This window comes from Macaca mulatta, chromosome 11 (assembly GCF_049350105.2).
Source record: "Macaca mulatta isolate MMU2019108-1 chromosome 11, T2T-MMU8v2.0, whole genome shotgun sequence".
Classification (NCBI taxonomy): Eukaryota; Metazoa; Chordata; class Mammalia; order Primates; family Cercopithecidae; genus Macaca; species Macaca mulatta.
In genome coordinates, this window is record NC_133416.1 from 101,923,799 (window position 1) to 101,944,745 (window position 20,947).

A 20,947-nucleotide genomic window follows, 5' to 3' on the forward strand; every position below is an offset into this window, starting at 1 on the left:
ATATACTCATTTCCTATCTCACCTATAGCAAGGGCAACAGTTTAACTGAGTTTCCTTGTTTTCAGTGTTCTATTCCTTCCATCTAGTCTATAGGAAGTCATTACACTGATCTTCTAAACTCCCACTTCCATCACATTAAAACACTGCTTAAGATGTTCAATGATTCTTCCTTCAACAAGGAGATTGGATTCCTCCCCTTGCTGGTACTTAAGCCCTGAGTAAATTTTTCCTATTCAACTTCCAATGTCTTCCTCCTTCCGTCACCATCCACCAAACAGATCTCAGCACTATGGTACATGAACACATTTCTGGACTTTGTTTCACCTCAATACTTACACCATTCCCTTCTGGACACAGCATCTCAAGGCCTCTGTCATATCCAAATCCTACCATTCCTTCAAGATCTCTTCCATGAGGCCCTTCCAAAGGACTTCTTCTCCTTCCTGATCCATTCTGGCTCTTATGTATACTGTTAGGTGGGTCCCTCCTTGTTTTATCATCTTTGCTGGGTTTTTTACTAGTTACTGAAAGCATTCACTTTCTTCGGTGCCATACGACACTCAGCACAGAATGCACAGTATCACTGAGCAGCAAATACCTATATACGAAACCAATTTCTCTATGCCGTAACAAATTCTGAATGAGATGTCCAAGAAAGAAATACATGTTTACCAATATATACATACACATGTATGTGCATGTATACATGCACACACCTAATTAAAACACAAGTTTCGTAAAATATTACTTATCTTTACTACACACAATGTAACTGTATTTACAGTTACCTAATTTTCTGGACAACTGGATATTAGAAATTATAATTACTTTTGTTAATTTTGTTATGTAGAAATAGTCCTTGTTTGCAGATACATGTTAGAAACAAAGTGCCCTGGCTAGACTTGGTGGCTCATGCCTGTAATGCCAGCACTTTGGGAGGCTGAGGTGGGCAGATCACTTGAGGCCAGGCGTTCGAGACCAGCCTGGCCAACATGGTGATAGCCCATCTCTACTAAAAATACAAAAATTAGCTGGGCTTGATGGTAGATGCCTATAATCTCAGTTACTCAGGGGGGTGCTGAGGCATGAGAATCACTTGAACCTGGGAGGCGGAGACTGCAGTGAGCCAAGATCGCGCCACTATACTCACTACACTCCAGCCTGGGCAACAGAGCGAGGCTCTGTCTCAAAAAACAAAAAAGAAGGCTGGGTGCAGTAGCTCATGCTGTAATCCCAACACTGTGGGGGGCCAAGGTGGGTGGATCACATGAGGTCAGAAGTTCGAGACCAGCCTGGCTAACCCCACCTCTCCTAAAAAATTGGCTGAGCATGGTGGTGCGTGCCTGTAATCCCAGCTAATTGGGGAGGCTGAGGCAGGAGAATCACTTGAACCTGGGAGGCAGAGGTTGCAGTGAACCAAGATTATGCCTCTGCACTCCATCCTGGGTGATGGAATGAGACCCGATCTCAAAAAATAAAAAATAAAATAAAGAAAAGAAAAAAGAAACAAAGTACCCTGATGTCTGCATATCACTTACTTTTAACAGGTTACAAACACACACAAAGAAAATAACATTTTAAATTGTTGAATCTGGGTAAGGTAGATGACTATTTGCTGTGATGTTCCTTCTGCTTTTCCATATAAGTATATAAAGTGATAGTTGGTACTCATCAAATTTATTTCATGACCATAATCCTGTTTGAAAAACAGTGCTTTATAATTAGAAAAAAGACAAGCCACTTGTCCCTATGTTTGTTAATCATACTTAAGGAAGTCTCTAACATTCTGAAGAATGTTCTGTGGTTACTTCCTGGCCAATAAAGGATTTAATGTTCCATTGCTGAGTCTACTAATCTCTCCTTCAAAATCCTTTCTATGAAACTTCCTGTGAATCATTACGACCTTAGCAGAAAGGTATAAGATTAGGGATTGGTCTTTCACTTGCAGAGATCACAGATTCAGAACTTACCCTAAGACCTCCTATACTGAGAACAATCCTTGTGGTTTTCACAGGGCTTTAAAAGAACTAAATCTAGGAACATCAAAAGTTCAAGACAGTGCGCTAAAACTGAAAGTGCCATAGCAAACATGTGCACTGGTTACATTTCCCCCTTCCTTTTAAGAATAGGTTTTAATAAAAGATGAAGTTCCATGAACAGTCAGTAACACCTCATTTAATTGACACTAAGGGAAGTATTCTAGATGAGTGAATGAAATTTGTAGATAACTGAAACTCCAAGTCTTGCTAATTAGAGATTTCTACATTTTCTTCTTTCTTTTAATTTCTTTTAGAGACAAGGTCTTGCTCTGTTGCCCAGGCTGGCTTCCAACTCCTGGACTCAAGTGATCTTCCTTCCTCTGCATCCCAGGTAACTGAGGCTACAGGCAGGCACCACCATGCCCAGGTGGATTTCTAAATTTCCAAGATTGCTTTCCTGTTAACTACGGACATCCACCTAATCAAGTTTGAATTGTGACACAGCAACAGCGACCTCAAGAATACAACTGAACTCGATCACTCGGGGCACCTGGGATCAAATTAACCTTAGGTCCTCGTGAAGAAGCAAAGTGGCTGAACTCTGCAAACTCTAAGGGCCTTGCAGCTCTTATATGCAGCAGTTCTGTTACTACTAGGTCTGTAAGGCTGGCAAACCACACGCAAAATGCCAATAGTCTTCTTAATAAAATTATTAGCACAGACCAACTAACACAAACTGAATATTATTCTTTATAATGAATCTTATTTTTTATTTTTTTGAGACAGAGTCTTGCTGTGTCACCCAGGCTAGAGTGCAGTGGTGCGATCTCAGTTCACCGCAACTTCCGCCTCCAAGGCTCAAGTGATTCTCATGCTTCAGCTTCCCGAGTAGCTGGGATTACAGACGTGCAACACCAAGACTGGCTAATTTTTGTGTTTTTAGTAGAGATAAGGTTTTGCCATCTTGGCCAGGGTAGTCTTGAACTCCTGGCCTCATGTGATCTGCCCATCTTGGTCTCCCAAAATGCTGGAATTATAGGCATGAGCCATCCTGCCTGGCCCTTTATAATGAATCTTATTTACCAAAATAAAATTTAAGCAACAAGTCGTTAAAAACTATATGCAACAAAAGGAATGAACAACTGTTTAACAAACAACCCAGACAAATCTCATGTGTGTAACACTTAATGAAAGAAGCCACACACAAAAATGTGATGCTGTATGATCAGCGTGCGACAGAGGTGAGAAGAGCGGTTACCCTTTGCGGGGAAGTAGGGGTAGGGAGAATGATTTACCAGGAGGTGGCACCAGGGAGCAGTGGGGCGCCGATAACATTGATCCAGGTGGCAGTTACTCGGGGCATATACACAGTTAACAATTATCCAACTGTACATTTAAGATGTATATACTTTACTATAAGTGAAACTTCAAAAAAGTAAAATATAGGATGCAAAAAAACTTAACAAAAACGCAGGAGCTGTCAAAACTATCCTTACAGCACCTACAACATTATAAATACACAATGGATAAATGTTAATATACAGTATTGCTCAATTCTAGCAGGAAAAATAACCCTTAAATTTCATTAGCATGTCAACCTGTAATGCATTTTGTCAGCTCTTTAACATTTTTAAAGTTTCCCAAACTTTCATGACACTGTCTCATAAATATTTGTTTTTAGAATATAAAAGAGCCATTGAAAAAGAGCATAAATCCACATGGTGTACTAGCAAGGCATTAATATCTGTTGTTTAACTGAATACATAAGATTTAGATACAAAAATATGCAATTTAGAATTCTGCAAAATGCAGCAAAATCCTAATACCATGTTGATCCAGATTGCTAATGCCTCGTTTTATTACATAATAGTCATTTAGAAAGCCAATGTTTCTCAATGAGGCTGAATTTAACTAAAAGCACACAAAGTACAATTAAGGCTTACTTACTTAGACCAAATTGTCTTTATGATAGCTAATGGAACTGATTAACTGAGGTTGCAAACCAAGCCCCCTAAAACACAGAATTGCTACTTGAAAATGTTTTTCTGGGCATCTTTTGTGAACTAAGTAGGGTGTTGAAAGAACTGGAGTCAGAGAAATATGATAAGCTCTGCCCTAAGAGGTCACTGTTGGGGCAGGGAGGCATACAGAATTAAAAAATGTAACAAGGCCAGGCACAGTGGCTTACACCTGTAATCCCAGCACTCTGGGAGGCTGAGGCAGGAGGACTGCTTGAGTCCAGCAGTTTGAGACCAGCTAGGGCAAAATAGTGAGACCCCATCTCTACAAAAAAAAAAAAAAAAAAAAAAGGCTGCGTGTGGTAGTGTCTGTGGTCCTAGCTACTTGAGAGGCTGAGGTGGGAGGATTTCTTGAACCTAAGAGGTTGAGGCTGCAGGGCCATGATTGTGCCACTGCACTTCAGCCTAGGTGACAGAGTGAGACTTCATTTAAAAAAAAAAAAGTAACGAGTACTATAGGAACCAAGGGGAGGAAATAAGTAAGCAGGGGGCTTCATTGAGAAGCTTCTGAGAAGGTGATAATTGGCTTAGAGGTGGCTCAAAAATCTGCTGAGCGCCTAGCAAGGAGCACACTGTATCTGCAGAAGGAAAAACTAGAATATGTACTTAGGAAACTAAAAGTTGGAGTATCTAAAATTGAGAATGGCTAAATGGGTCATTCTAAGTCAAGGCATGATTGAGGACTGGGGCAAAAAAGAGGTGCATGGCAAACATTCCTAAAGGGAGGAGGCACAAGGCTCAGAAGAACACAGACAACCTGCAACAGGCTCTGCAAGCCACGCGAGGCTCGACACCTGACCAGGCAGACAAGGGGAAGCCAGGGATTTTAAAGCAGGTGGCGTTTTTATAATCATGAAAATAAAATACTGAGAAACAGAGACTTTGGAATATCAAAAAAGAAAAGGAGCTTTATCTTAAATACAGATACTGTTTAGGTTCTTATTAATTTTTAAAAATATAGCACTGTGACGATACTGTATAGAGAGATTTTGGATTTAGTTCATGTCACATAAGAATGGTTCATTCATGAATCTGTGTAATTGGTCATGACATGCATATACACTTGTTGCATACCAACATTAAGTGAGCCTCTGTCTGGGTTGCTGGGTTCATGTAATTTGGACTTTTTTTTTTTTTTAAGCATCATTTGAAGCCAAGGATAGCTGAGTTCTTACCTAAAAGAACACTGTTCATTACATATGGAAAATCAGGCACTTTGCCTCATAAATACATGATTCATAATTTATTCCATCTCCACTCATCTCTCCTCTACAGGCTCAATACTAATTGAACTCCAATTATTATCACAGCCTTGGTACTTTCCATCAGGGGGCTAAAGAAGAGCAAAGTTTTCACCTATGATGAACAAAATGGCAGGACTTAAAGATGATTTCCTGAAGAGTGCAATGCCTTCTGTCTGTTATGGACTGAAAAGAGAAATCCCTCAATGTACACAGCAAATCACATTCCCCTCACTCTAAGCCATACTTATGAAGATATCCCAGATTCTCCTGAATGCAGGAAAGTACCACGGTTACACTTATCTACTCCATTGAACCAGGTACTAACTATGACTACAATTATATGTGGAAAAAAAAATCCAAATGAGTTTAGTAACAGAAATAACAAACAAACAAACAAGTGTGTGTGCAGGGGGTGGATAGAAGGCAGTCTCGAAAGCATCAAAGCTAGATGCTCTTTTTCTCTTTACTAGGAATTGCAATCAACCAAACCATGGGTCTGTACCTGACCTAGAGCCTTAACAATGCAACAAGACTGTGAGAACTCTCACTCAGGGACACCTGCTCTTAGCCTATTACGGAACTACTGCCGGTGTGCAGAAGTATCATTTGGAAACATGAATTTTATGCCCAAAGGGTAAAATGCCCAAGAAGCTTTACTCATGCCAAGTTTCCTAAGAATCATGGGGCTTCCTTTTGCCTTGGGGAAGGAGGTGAACTTTTTTCTTATTTTTTTTTTTTTAAGACAATCTTGCTCTGTCACCCAGGCTGGAGTGCAGTGGGGCAATCTCAGCTCACTGCAACCTCTGCCTCCCAGGTTCAAGTGATTCTCCTGTCTCAGTCTCCTGAGTATGTGGGACTATAGGTACACACCACCACACCTGGCTAATTTTTGAATTTTTAGTAGAGATGGGTATTGGGGGAACCAGCCCCCAATATTTCAACATAGATTCTTTCTGTTTTCCCTAAGTATCGGCCGGTCTGAGAAATAAAAAGTACAAAAAGAGATATTTTACAGCTGGGCCTCCGGGAGTGACATCACATATTGGTAGGACCGTGGTGACCCTGAGCTGCAAAACCAGCAGGTTTTTATTAGGGATTTTAAAAGGGGAGGGTGTGTATGAACAGGGAGTAGGTCACAAAGATCACATGCTTCAAAGGGCAATAAAGATCACAAGGCAAAGGCAAAATTAGAATTACTGAGGAGGGTCTATGTCCCGCTGTGAACGTATTGTCTTGATAAACATCTTAACAGGAAACAGAGTTTGAGAGCAGAGAACTGGTCTGACCAAAATATACCAGGCTGGAATTTCCCAATCCTAGTAAGCCTGAGGGTACTGCAGACCAGGGTGTATTTCAGTCCTTATCTCAACTGCATAAGACAGACATTCCCGGGACGGCCATTTATAGACCTCCCTCCAGGAATGCATTCCTTCCCCAGGGTATTCCTTGCTCAGAAAAGAATTCAGCAATATCCTCTTACTTGCACGTCTGTTTATAGGCTCTGTACAAGAAGAAAAATATGGCTCTATTCTGCCCGACCCTGCAGGCAGTCAGACCTTATGTTTATCTTCCCTTGTTCCCTGAAAATCGCTGTTATTTTGTTCTTTTTCAAGGTGCACTGATTTCACATTGTTCAAACACATGTTTTACAATCTATTTGTACAATAGTGGTCCTGAGGTGACATACATTCTCAGCTTATGAAGATAACGGGATTAAGAGATTAAAGACAGGCATAAGAAATTACAAGAGCATTATTAGAGAAGTGATAAATGTCCATGAAATCATCACAATTTATGTTCAGAGATTGCAGTAAAGACAGGCTAAGAAATTATAAAAGTATTAATTTTGGGAACTGATAAATGTCCATGAAATCTTCACAATTTATGTTCTTCTGCCACAGTTCCAGCCAGTCCCTCCATTTGGGGTCCCTGACTTCCCGCAACAGACAGGGTTTCACCATGTTGGCCAGATTGGTCTTGAACTACTGACTTCAAGTGATCTGCCCACCTCGGCCTCCCAAAGTGCTGGGATTACAGGCATGAGCCACTGTGCCCAGCCTGAAAGAAGGTGAACTTAATAAGATGCCAAGGATTGCTAACTACATAACAGTATTTACAATGTGGTACACTTGATTAATCTGACTCAGTCCACCTACCTTAATTAGCATTTTGAAATGTTAGGGGACCATCTGTTTACAATTCATGAACTGAGAACATTATGAAGTCTCTCATTCAGCTCAGGATATCACCCTGAACTTGATGAACTAAAATTTATTTGATTTCTATACTTTAATGACTCTGATATCATTCATTGCTTTCAATGTTATGACTGATGTTTTATTAATAAGGCCATTGTAAATATATCTGTAAGTACCACAATCTCTGTGTCAGAGAAACACTTTGCTTGATTGCTTTTCCTCCTGGATAAACATGTAGTGAACAATCAGTGAATATATACTTCATATTACAGGATTGACTCAAAGGGTTCAATAATATCTAATCGGAGGCAAGGGTATGTTCATTTTATTAAGGGACACATCTTTCAAAGGAATCAAACTTTATATACAAACAGAGGTAAAGTGACAAGCATAATTAGACAATAATTAAAAGACAAACAGATTTGGGTAACATCATTATTTTCCACTTATATAGCATCTTTCATCAAAAATGTCAATAAATCTTTCCAACTGTTCTTGTTCCCACCTAGGATATGATGATCTGAAAGTCTTATACATCTGTTCTGAATTTCACACTCCATAACTGACAGCTATTCAGTCTTTGGGACTCACCATTCAATCTCACCTCTCCCTTGCCTCCCACATACTCTAATATCAGACCCTTCTGCTCCTTCCAACACCTGACACCTGCCTGGTATAGATCTGTCACACTGCACACCTGGACCATGCAACAATCTAACTCCTCTCTCTCCAGGTTGATCCTCTCAGTAGTCACCACCATAGGCTGGCTACAGGATGAGGTTTAAACTCCTGAAGCCGGAAGTCAAAGTCTTCATTATCTTGACTCAAACCTGTCTCTGTCCAGATCCTGTACTCTCAGCCTCTTAGCGGGCCATCCAGGTGAACTCTGTCCAGCTCAAGCAAATCATGCCAAGGTCATTTGACCCTTTATTCAGGAGTCACTTCACCCTTTATTCAGGAATGCCACATGCATGAGGCTTTACCATGCCTTCCACCGCCACCATCTACTGTGTCCCTCTACGTGCACATCAGCATGACAGATGTTTGACACATTTTATTTCTAGTTCTCACCTCAGTTATGCTAGTTATTTATGCTCAATGTATCAAATATATCAAGGAATTTGGGCTGGGCACTGTGGCCTATACCTGTAATCCCAGCACTCTGGCTTGAGCCCAGGAGATCGAGACCAGCCTGGGCAACTAAGCCAGACCACCCCTGATGCCCTCCAATCTCTACAAAAAATTTAAAAATTCGCTGGGTGTGGTGGCATGCACCTGTAGTCTCAGCTACACAGGAGGTTGAGGCAGGAAGATCCCTTGAGCCCAGGAGTTCGAGGTTGCAGTGAACTATGATCACACCACTGCACTCCAGCCTGGGTGACAGCGTGAGACTCTTGTCTCAAAAATTAAAAAAAGAAAAAGAAAAAAGAAATCAAGGAATTGACAAGGTCACAAACTAGGGAGTAGCAAGCCAGGGTTTGAACCCAGGTGTGATTCAACAGCCTGTGTTCTTTCTAAAGCCCCAGGCATCCTCATCCCCAGCTTCCTATTTACCAAAACCTAGGGGTTCCTTCAGAGTCTGCTCAATTTCACCTCTCCCACACAGTCACTTCTGACCACCCCAAATCCAGTTATCAGTGGTTACTTAGGACTCCTGCTGCTCTGACCTCATATTCTTAAAAACTTGATTTTTTTGCAGCCCCAGAGCCTCATATTAATAGTCTCTCGAACACAGCAGGCACTCAACTATCTTAACTGAGTCATTTTGCTACTTTCATATTATTTCCTATGGGTAAAATTACATAACAGGTAAGATAACTTCAGTAACTGAATAAAATCAGTTTCAATAATAAGGGCACATCTATGGTCTCCTAAAGTAAGAACAGAGGGCAGGGCTAATTAAACGGCTTAAAGATATCAAAGACCCAATCTCTCTCCATTTTTTCACACTATCCTCAGGCCACTGCTTCTCCTCACATGGAGGCAAGAGAGCTACTGTAGTTCTCTTGTAGACATGTAGACAGTTTCCGGCTATAGACGAGGATCCTTATCTTCTTTCATATTTTATTAGGAAGGAAAACATTTTCCAGAAGCTCCTCAGTAGATTTCCCCCGGGGTCCCTTTGACCAGGGCTGAGTCCCATGTCCATGCCCTAGTTGCAAGGGAGGCTGGGGAGGCAGCAGATAACATTTTCAGCCTCCACTCCAGGAACAGGTTCTGCCAGCCAGGGAGAAAGGGAAGGAAAGGGGTATTTGGAAAGGCACTCCATAGGGTTTGCAAACACCACCTCGAACGGATATTATGCAGCAAGACACTCTGTATAAGGAAAACTCCCCTGTCTAAACAGATTATTATTAGAAAGGCTTGCTAATCAGGTTAAAAACAAATAATCCTCTTACCATAGAGTGTATTTGCACTGGAGGTAGCAGAGAAGAGAATCGGAACCTTCTTTAGCCACCAAATGTAAATACATTCCTCTTCCCCAGTGTTTTGGTTACACATCATAATCTCCTTCACCATCATGATCACCACAAGGAAAGAAGGGCTAGCAAGAAAAACACATCTAGCCTTTTTGGGCTTCCATACAGTTCTGAAAACACCTTAAGGCAGGCAAAAAAAATTTTTTTTTCAAGAGATTTAAAGAACAGAAATGGAGATGAAAATATTTACAAGTCTGCTGCCTCCTTCTCTGATTCTTCTATGCTGCTTCTAAAAAAATGATAGTCTGCCACCCCTACCACTACCACCACCACCACCAACCACCCCATCTGCTGCCAATTCTGCAAACAGCATAGATACCCGTCAATAGGGAACCACTTTTTAAAATTCTATTACAATGGAAAATGATGCAGCCACTAAAATGGAAATGGATCTGAATGGGCTACCAAGGGAAGCTATTCAATCTAAACTGTTAAGAGAGAAAAGCAAGACGCAGGGCTATGCCTACTGTGCACGCTCATCTGTGCTTATTTAAATGAGAGGTGGAGGGATTTATGATAGACGTGTACAATTGTATACTCTATGTGTATGAACATTTCTAGAAGCTGTCTTAAGAACTGTGGATGGTAGTTACCTCTCGGGAATAGGACTGGGAATCTGGGGACACAGATACCTTTTATATTCTCTTTTTGAGAGAATAATTCACCTTATTTTCATATATTTTTTAAAAAGTCCCCAGTGCCTGTATCTCAAAGTGAGACTAATATGGAAATACCTGCAAAATTTCATTAGCACACTTAAGATGCTTCCTTGTCTCCTCCAGGGACCTACGATTTTACTAACGGTAGCAAGTAAATTATCTATAGGATAGTAAGCATTTTTGTGACTCACCCTAACTGAATTTTGTTTATGCAATTACTTTCAGAAAAGTAACTCCTTACTGAAAAGAGAAATTTTAAATCCCATTTCCCAAGGAAATGAAACCATGGCTTAAAAGGCAGTTCTAAAACAAATTTTATGGGACTAAGCTGGAATCGCCAAGTCATAGTTTTCAAGTGAAAATCTCATTACAATATTGTAGACTAATGTTACATCTTTCTTATATAACTGCATAAAATATGTCTTTTTAAGGGACCAATGCCACTGAAATATTTCTATTGAGAACTGGGTTGCCCAAGGCTCACAGATTTGAATCTGTATTTCATGGACAATGATGTTTCCCATAAAGACTCTTCACTGAGAATACTCATACGAGCAGACTATGGCAGTGTATGATAGGCGTATATACACAGTTGTCCCTTGGAATCCATGGGGGATTGGTTCTAGGACCTCCTGCAAATACCAAAATCTGTTAGTGCTCAAGTTCCTGATATAAAACGGTGTAGTATTTGCATATAATCTACATATATCCTCCTGTATACTTTAAATCATCTCTAGATTACTTATAATACCTAATACAATGTAAATGCTATGTAAATAGTTATACTATATTGTTTAGGGAATAATGACAAGAAAAAACACTCTACGTGTTCAGTACCAATGCAATTTTTCTTCCTAAATATTTTTGACCCCTGGTTGGTTGAATCCATGAATGTGAAATCCATGGATGTGGAGGGCCAACTATATATCCATTTGTGGCAACTGAAGGGTCACAGAGTTCATCTAGAGACTGTTTACATACAGTTCATGTGATTCCTGAGGCTAGACTGTTTCACCTGTGATTCTCAGGTTTGGTGTTTTTGTTTGTTTTTTGAGACAGTGTCTTGCTCTGTCATCCAGACTGGAGTGCAGTGGTGGAATCACAGCTCACTGCAGCCTTGACCCCCTGGGCTCCATTGATCCACCTACTTCAGCCTCCCGAGCAGCTGGCACTACAGGTGCACACCATCACGTTCGGCTAATTTTTGTTTTTTTTTTTTTTTAGAGAGACAAGGTTTCGCCATGTTGACCAGGCTGGTCTTGAACTCCTGGGTTTCAAGCAATCCACCTGTCTTGGCCTCCCAAAGCTGGGATTACAAGCAAGAGCCAGCGCACCCAAATGGTTCTCAATTTTTTTTTTTTTTTTTTTGAGACGGAGTCTCACTCTGTTGCCAGGCTGGAGTGCAGTGGTACAATCTCAGCTCACTGCAAACTCCGCCTCCCGGGTCCAACTGATTCTCCTGCCTCAGCCTCCCAAGTAGCTGGGACTGCAGGTGCCTGCCACTACGCCTGGCTAATTTTTTGTGTTTTTAGTAGAGATGAGGTGTCACCATGTTGGCCAGGATGGTCTCGATCTCTCGACCTTGTGATCCACCTGCCTTGGCCTCCCAAAGTGCTGGTATTATAGGCATGAGTGACCACGACCAGCCTCAAGTTTTAAAGTTTGGTTTTGTCCTTCAAAAATCGTTTCTACAGCAACAACTACAAAAAAGGAATAATGTTATCTCCTTAAGGTTAAAGTCAGTTTCTCATAAGACAAAGCAGGATAGAATTACTTTCACTTTTAAAATTTTTTCAGTGGTTCTAGGATTCATTTTAAAATGAAGCAATGCTAAAAGCAGACTGCAAGGTATACTTGCAGTGTTTGAATTTAACTGATTCTTAAAAACTGTTTGGCATTTGAGCACACACATCCCCTAGAGACCCAGAAATTCCATTTGTAGGTTAGAGGATCAAGTGCCCCTGTTAGGAGCACATTGAAAATATACACAGCAGCATGACTTGCAAAAGAAAAACAATAAAAGCAATAACAAAAGACAACACACAAATAATCCAAAGCCTATGGGCAATAAAATGGAGATATACATACACACACACACACACGATAAAATGGATACACACACACATTGTGTTTATTTGTACAGTGTAATGGAATAAACCAGAGCTACAAGAATTAAAATGGGCCAGGCACAATGGCTCCCACCCATAATCCCAGCTGGTGGATCATATGAGCCCAGAGTTCAAGATCAACATGGGCAACATGGCAAAATGCTGTCTTTACCAAAAAATAAAAAATTAGCCAGGCATGGTGGCACACACACTTGTAGTTTCAGCTATTTGGAAGGCTGAGGCAAGAGGATGAGCCTGGGAGGTCAAGGCTGCAGTGAGCCAAGATCGTGCCACTGCACTCCAGCCTGGGTGACAGAGCAAGGCACCGTCTCAAAAAGAATAAAATGATTACATCTTAAAAGAAGCAAGTCAAAGAACACATACTTTATGAATTCTACTTTATAAAGGTCAAATGCAGGCAAGCTCTTGTTTAGGTATGAACACACACGTGGTAAAAAGAGAAAAATCTTGAGAACAGTTAAACCTTACCGCTGCGATGACCTCTTGGGGGTGGGAAAGGCTTGCGATGTAGGGATGCTCAATCAGGGAAGGTCACAAGGTCAAGTTCATCTCCTTACCCTGGGTATAACTACAGGGGTGTTTCATGTTATTATTCCTTAATGGAATATCTTCTTTGTGCAATATTAGTTTACAAACATTTTAAAATAAAAACTATGGAGTAGGCCAGGCATGATGGCTCATACCTGCAATCCCAGCACTTTGGGAGCCTGAGATGGGCAGATCATGAGGTCAGGAGATCGAGACCCTCCTGGCTAACATGGTGAAACCCCATCTCTACTAGAAATACAAAAAAAATTAGCCAGGCGTGGTGGCAGGCGCCTGTGATCCCAGCTACTCAGGAGGCTGAGGCAGGAGAATGGCGTGAACCCAGGAGGCGGAGCTTGCAGTGAGCCGGGATCGCACCACTGCACTCCAGCCTGGGTGACAGAGTGAGACTCCGTCTCAAAACAAAAAAACCCCCCCCCAAAAAAAAAAAAAACTATGGAGTAAATTACACAGTAAAATAAACAAAATGTGTGTGTGTGTGTGTGTGTGTTTGCTTAAGCTGTAGAATGAATGACTTCTTTCAATCCTATTGCTTTGTCTCTGGCTCTATACTTAACTCTTTGGGTAATAATGTTAAAATCTAAATTTGAGGCCGGGAGCAGTGGTTCAAGCCTGTAATCCCAGCACTTTGGGAGGCTGAGGTGGGTGGATCACGAGGTCAGGAGATCGAGACCCTCCTGGCTAACACGGTGAAACCCCGTCTCTACTGAAAATACAAAAAACGAGCTGGGCGTGGTGGCGGGTGCCTGTGGTCCCAGCTACTCGGGAGGCTGAGGCAGGAGAATGGCGTGAACCCGGGAGGCGGAGCTTGCAGTGAGCCGAGATCCAACCACTGCACTCCAGCCTGGGCGACAGAGCGAGACTCCATTAAAAAAAACAAAAACAAAACAACAACAACAAAAAATCTAAATTTGTGACCCTACTTAAATTGTGACCTGGTCTCAAAGACCCTCAGGTCACCAATGCAATGATCTTCTTGGATCATTATCTTCACTGGTTACACACAGGAATGTGAAGCATGTAGTCAGGAGAAAGCCCTTTAATGTCCCCCAGGCCACAGGTAATCCCCCTCGAAGCAAAAACAACCTACTCTCCATAAACTGACAAGAAAGGAACAGGTGGGAAGGAGAGCAGAGGGGCTGCCAGCATTGTCAGGCTTTCTCCAGAATGGCCTGTCAACCAAGACAAGCCCTGTTCCCACATCTTTTTGAACAGCCTGGCACAGAAAGCAGCTCTGACTGTTTTACAAGCAGTGCTCTTGCAGTTTGGGGAGCCCTTTTCCCTTTTATTCCAATGGAAACTGTGTGCATCAAGCTCTGTAAACGGTTGCACTCACAGTGTTACAAGGCTATCAGATGATTTGCTGTAGGAACAACCAGCCCCTCTGAATTTTTTCTTTTTTTAAACAACAGAATTTTTTTTTTTTTGAGACAGAGTCTCACTCTGTCGCCCAGGCTGGAGTGCAGTGGCACGATCTCAGCCCACTGCAACCTCCACCTCCTGGGTTCAAGCAATTCTACCTCAGCCTTCTGAGTAGCTGGGATTACAGGCACTGCCACCACTCCCAGCTAATTTTTTAATTTTAAACAACAGAAATGCAACCTCCAAGACCCAAATGATCAAATGACAAGCAGCAAACTTCTCCAACTCTCCCTCCTCCCCGACCCCCAGGTGTTTTGGTTTCTGAAGACTGGGGATCACTATCAACAACGGGCAAACATTTGCTACAGAATGGATTAGGAAAAAACCACCTGAATTAATATATGTGTGCAAATATTTTAATGTTGAGGGAAGGAAAGAAAGATTGCATTTTGTGTCAATATACATAAGTCTTCTATGACAAAGAGCCACAAGTGAATACAGATTTCCTATGAGATCAAAGGCTGCCCCAGGGCAGAGATCATATGAACCTGAGCCTTCACCACCCTACATGGAATAAACCCCACACTATGGGGTGTCCAAGCATGGTCCAAGGAGCCCCAGTTCAGACGCATTCTCCATTTCCCCCACAGCTGCTTCCTCTCCCACAGCTGGAGGCAGTCACCACACCCTTCTTCCCCAAGGTGGGCTGGGCAGCGTTACACAGTCAGTTTTACAGAGTTTCAAGTTTCCAGGCAAAGGCAGGACAACTCAAAGATGCCCACTTGTCGAAAGACCAGATGTTAAAGTACGAAGTTAGATTCCAACTCAGAGTCTGGTTAGACCCGGGGTTACTTTCGAACTCCCAGGGAGGTGGGAGGAGACCTGGCTCTTCTCCAGCCAGTAGCCGGCACAATCCAACCCAGATATTTGTCCATCTGTTAAATCACTCACACTGGACTGACATTTTTAAAAGGACATAACATTAAGGAGACTGGTGGTTCATTAGGCGTTTAGGCAGTTTAAATGCCTAGAAACCCACTGAGAAATTAGAGGGATTTGGGCCAGCACAAAGACAACTATTAAGAGCACAAAGACGAATTGTATTTCTTTCCGGCATCTCCCAGGATATTAAAGACCACAAAGCTCCACAGTACATGTTTACACACTCTGGCTGAAACGCAAGAGCCGTGAAGAGACTTACCAAGGGCCACACAGCAAACCCAGGAGCACAGCAGGATCGGCAGCCAGTTCACCCTCCTGCCCGAGGCATCTGAATCTGCAAGGCAGGCAGGCTAGATATTCCAAACAGCACCTACCATATGACTCAGCCTGGACTTTGGAGATACTGCTCACATTATCTCGGGGTATTCCTGTGTTTGTCTCAGAGAAACTCCACACCCTGCACTGGACCCAGTACAAACGTCAGTAATAATGCACCGTATTCAACACTCTGCTGTACAAATGGGCTCTTTGTGCTGCCAGCAGAAGAGATCCACATTCTGTATCTTTGCAGGGAGGTCGACTAGAAGGGCGCCTGCTATCAATCACCCCGACTCTGGGACTGCAAGAGGACAGATACTCGGTCTGGTACTCTCTCTTTACCAATAAGGAAAAGGGCTCGGCTCAACAAACCTTGTTAGGCAGAGCAAATGCCAGCAGTGGACTGGGCACAGGAAACACCAATGTGATGAAGGCAGAGCAAAGGGGCCAGCCAGCGCCAAGGGAAGGGAAGTGGCTTAAAGACAGTGAGCAGTCAGGAGACTCTCTGTTGATTCATTCATGAGACAGACACTTGCTGGGTGCCTCCTAGTGTCAGGCGCGGCAAGGCGTGCTGGGGAGGCAAAGGGGCACAGCCGCCTCCTGGCCTAGTGGCCGGGGGGAGAGACACAATGCCAGCCACTGATAAGTGTCAGCAGAGTACTTGGTGCTATGTGAGCACTTGGGAGGGGCTGCTAAGGGGGAGACAGGAGGAAAGGGGGAGGGGAAAAAGTCAAAGAAAGCCGAAAGAAAGGCTTGTCAGAAGGTGAATCAGACAGAGAAGTAAGGATTTGGAGGACTTGGTGCAGGTGAAGACTGGGATGGTAGATGGGTCACACCCGGAGGGTCCCACTTAAATCATGCAGAGGTGCTTGGGGTTCATCCTGCAGGTCACTTGGCAGCCGCATAGAGGATCAGGATGATCACATCCTTGTTTTAAACAAGTCCTTCTGAGAAACCAAGATGGAAAATGCATTTCCATGGAGCCAACTGGAGCCTGCTACAGCAATCTATGGCAAGAGCTGGTGAAGGCTGGATGTAGGGTGGTCACGAGAGGTCTATGAAGGAAGCGGAATGAGAGGACTTGACATCACCTGGATGTGGGGGTGAAGGGGCGAGTCAAGGAAAACCCCCTTCTGTTTCATTCCTTCTGGTAGCTAAGATTATTCACAAGACAGGCACAAGGAGTTTTAAGCCTCAGACATGATCACCTTAAGGTTCCTAGGGACCTTCAAACACAGATGTCCTGATGAACACGGAGAGAAAGGGACAGAGGAAACAGCACTGGAGCCCATCGGTGACAGCGCCTTAGGCACCTCTCTGAGGAGACAAGCATAGACAACCAGACCTAATCAAATCCCAGCTCTGCCTCTTAGCAGCTATATGATCTGGGGCAAGTAAATTAACCTTTTTGGGACTCTGGTCTCACCTAAGGAAATTCCTTTTGGGATTTAATGAAATCAGAAAAGGACAAGATGTCATGGCAAACAGAAGAGATTTAATATTTTCCTCCTGCCCTTTTGTGATCATAATCTGCTTTGTATTATAATTGAGTACTTAACCTTTGCAGTAGATTACAAGTTTTCTTGCTGTCACTCATCTTTAAATCCCTTTTGACCATATTTGTAGGCGCAGATTCTCAAATATTTGAATTGCCACAAGTCATATGAAAAACTAAGGCCAGACTGTTCTAGGGGACCAGGGGTTTCCTGCCTTTGACATTAAATAACAAATGCAAAGATCTCAAAATTGCTATGTGGCTTAAGTGGTGTTTATTTAACTCTGTGTTGAGGGGTGGGATGGAGAGAAAAGGGCAGTGGGGTTTGGAAAAGAGGGAGAATTTTGTCAGTCTAATAAAGGCTAGTCAAAGCCTACTCTGTGAAAACTCTACTGTAATATTTAGGAGGAACAGTGTCTACCAAAGTTAATATTGCATAGCTTCTATCCTCTGGCTCAGTTCAAGTAAAGGTCTTAAGTCATGTTAAATAATAAATTCCAGCAAATGGATCTTGCCTTAAACCAAATGTTAAGTCAATAGTACACTCTGTATATGAGACGTATATACTTTCTTTGCTAGGTCATTTTGCTAATTCTATTTATAACTCCTAAAATGAATATTTTAAAACTACAATAAGATTTTTAAAATCAGACTGACCAGTAAGGCATACATAATTCAGTTCCACATGGCTAAGCGTGTTCATTTTTCTTCAGGTTTTGCCTTTAAATTTGGGCTCCAACTTGTCTTTACCTATTTTTATGGCTGCCTTCCTAGTCTGAAAATATCTTGGTCACTAGATATTTTGCTTCATCTCCAGCTTAGCTCCTAAAATACATTCAGGATCACTGCTTCCTTCCCTATTCTTCCCTGGGCTTCATATATTCCCATCCATTCACCCATAGCCCAGTTCAGTACCCCTACCTCACATTCTGTGTCTCAGTCACAAATATCTTTTTTAAAACCTGCCCAAGTTTCTAATACAGAATGATTTGGCAACTGCCTCAAAGCTCACTGTTTGGCTCATTTAATTATTTTGATTAAACATAGACAATGATCCAATTCAGAGCTAATGGTCTTTAGGACTACTCTTATTCCTGGCTGTCTTCAACCTGGGCACATGTGACATGCCTCAAGCATGACCAGTTTGAGAGGACACTTTAGTCCCCAAGGGCCAAGGAAGAACAAGTTCCTCCTCGCTCACATATGTAGTCCGAACCCGAGGTTCTTGCCTCTCTACAATGTTTCTGGACTCTGGGTGGCTCCCATTAAACACACAATACACATCCCCATCCTTCTTAGCCAGCCTGTAAGATCTGGACACCCCACTGACATAGAGACCCAAGATATCCTCCAGTTCTTCTCTGCTTTCAATAGACTTGAACTTCCCAGATGTGAATGGACTCAACTTTTTAGTGTGTCTACAAGATGCTCTCCTATCCCATTGCCAATAGAGGGAAAAATGAAAGCAGACAGATGGCCAGATTAGATGGAACCCGCCATTGAGATGGCAACTTCCCCACGGCACCCAACCCCTGGTCTACTTGAGTTATTCCTCAGACACTGACAAGAGGTGCAGTCTCCGGGAGAGACTACTGAGACGTAATCCTTTCCCTTTAAACATGGCTTTTGACATATGCATTACACATACATACACACATCTGACTCCACCATGACTCACATTGGAGGTGGTGTTTAAAATGAACAGCATCTCAGTGCTATTATGATGCTTCGCTCAAAATTACTCTACGACTTCTACTATAGGAGCAGGTCACATCCAGGAAGTGGTTTGCCTGATCTAGAGCAGGATTTTCTCACATTATCTTATGCCCCAGGGTTGTCTCGCTTTCTTCAAAACCAGATCAGGATCTGCGACCTCCTGTGACCCAAAGCACTCTCCTTGTAAGCTGAGGATTCCCTGCTAAGCTAGTCCCTATCCTTTTCTCTCTCCGAACACCTTAAATACCTTTTACATTCTTCTCTTTCTCACAGTTCAGGTCATTCCTCCAGGCAGAGGCCCCTGAGGTTCCTGTGGGTTAGTAGACGTGGATAGCTACCTGCTGCATCAGACTCAGCTGAGTCCGGGAATCCTTCTGAAAATAAAAGATTTATCCTGCAAATTGGTGCAACCTTTGGGAGAACAATGCGTTCACCTCTATTCTCATTTAAAAGATACATGCCCTTTGACCTAACAGTTTTGCTTTTGGAAATTTATCTAAATATGGTTATAGAAAAAAAAGTACACAAGTTTTCAATACAGTATTACAAAGCAAAAGAAACATGAAAAAAATCATCCTGGGAGGAACTTAAACTGTGTATCAATAGGTATATGTATATTTTGTGTCAAGACTATTTCTGTAAAGACACATAAGAAACATAACATGCAGCCAGGTGCTGTGGCTCACGCCTGTAGTCCCAGCACTTTGGGAGGCCGAGGTAGGCGGATAACCTGAGGTCGGGAGTTCGAGACCAGCTTGACCAACATGGAGAAATCCCATCTCTACTAAAAATACACAATTAGCTGGGCATGGTGGCAGACGCCTATAATCCCAGCTGCTCGGGAGGCTGAGGCAGAACAGCTTGAACCTGGGAGGTGGAGGTTGCAGTGAGTCAAGATCATGCCATTGCACTCCAGCCTGGGCAACGAGAGCGAAACCGTCTCAAGAAAATAAAGAAACATAACATTGTTATCATTGTTATCTCTGGGGAAAAGGACAAGAAGCTGGAAAGACAGACTTTAATTTTGCTTTAAGCCCTTTAGTACTGTGGATTTTCTTTTCTTTTCTTTTTTTGTTTTTTTGGAGACAGAGTCTCACTCTGTCACCCAGGCTGGAGTGTAATGGTACGATCTTGGCTTACAGCAACCTGGGATTACAGGAGCCCGCCACCAGACCCGGCTAATTTTTGTATTTTTAGTAGAGATGGGGTTTCACCATGTTGGCCAGGCTGGTCTTGAACTCCTGACCTCAGGTGATCTGCCTGCCTCAGCCTTCCAAAGTGCTGGGATTATAGGCATGAGCCACCGCACCCAGCCTGTGGAATTTTTTTTTTCAAATGAATTCGCACTTAAGCTACTTAATAGAAAAAAATGTGAACCTTTATCATTTAGAGCTACTAAACACTCCGTTAAACAATATCACTTAATCTTTGCTAAACACGAACTAGAAAAACTAGGCACAAATAGAAACTGTACAGACCAGATATATATTACAATGGGTCTGCTTTAGCAGTTAATGGTTTAATTATTAAATATTCTCAGGCCAGGGTATTTTTCTCTAAGGCACTTTATGTGTTACTGACTCTTCTACAATCTAAGTGACTTAATGTAAACCATTCCCCTTGTACTAAACATGCGTGTTCATACTCAGTCAATTTCACTGAGGAAATTAGGTTAGGGTCAGTTTATAAGGTTTTGACCTAAACCTTAAAAAGAACACAACATCCTTCAGGTCTTCAACAAGATTGATGCCCAGGCCCTATGTAGGACATACTGAATCTTCCATGTGTTTTTTAACAAGCTCCACAGGTAATCTGGATGTGGCTGGCATTGCCTCATGCACACCTAAAGTAACCATGCTTA

General features: G+C 42.4%; 1 protein-coding gene across 7 annotated transcripts in view; it reads right to left on the reverse strand.

Annotated features, from left to right (window-relative positions):
- TMCC3 (transmembrane and coiled-coil domain family 3) overlaps positions 1-20,947 on the reverse strand; it is a 306,045-nt gene that overhangs the window by 30,228 nt on the left and 254,870 nt on the right. The window contains exons 1-2 of one of the 7 annotated variants that reach the window (XM_015152453.3): positions 15,817-15,966; positions 13,176-13,275 (exon numbers count right to left, since the gene is read on the reverse strand). The exons of 5 other annotated variants lie outside the window; for them this stretch is intronic. The gene's annotated coding sequence lies outside the window, so the exon portion shown is untranslated. Of the gene's footprint in view, positions 1-13,175; positions 13,276-15,816; positions 15,967-20,947 lie in introns of those variants that run through there. One more of the 7 variants, XM_015152452.3, reaches the window with a different exon arrangement.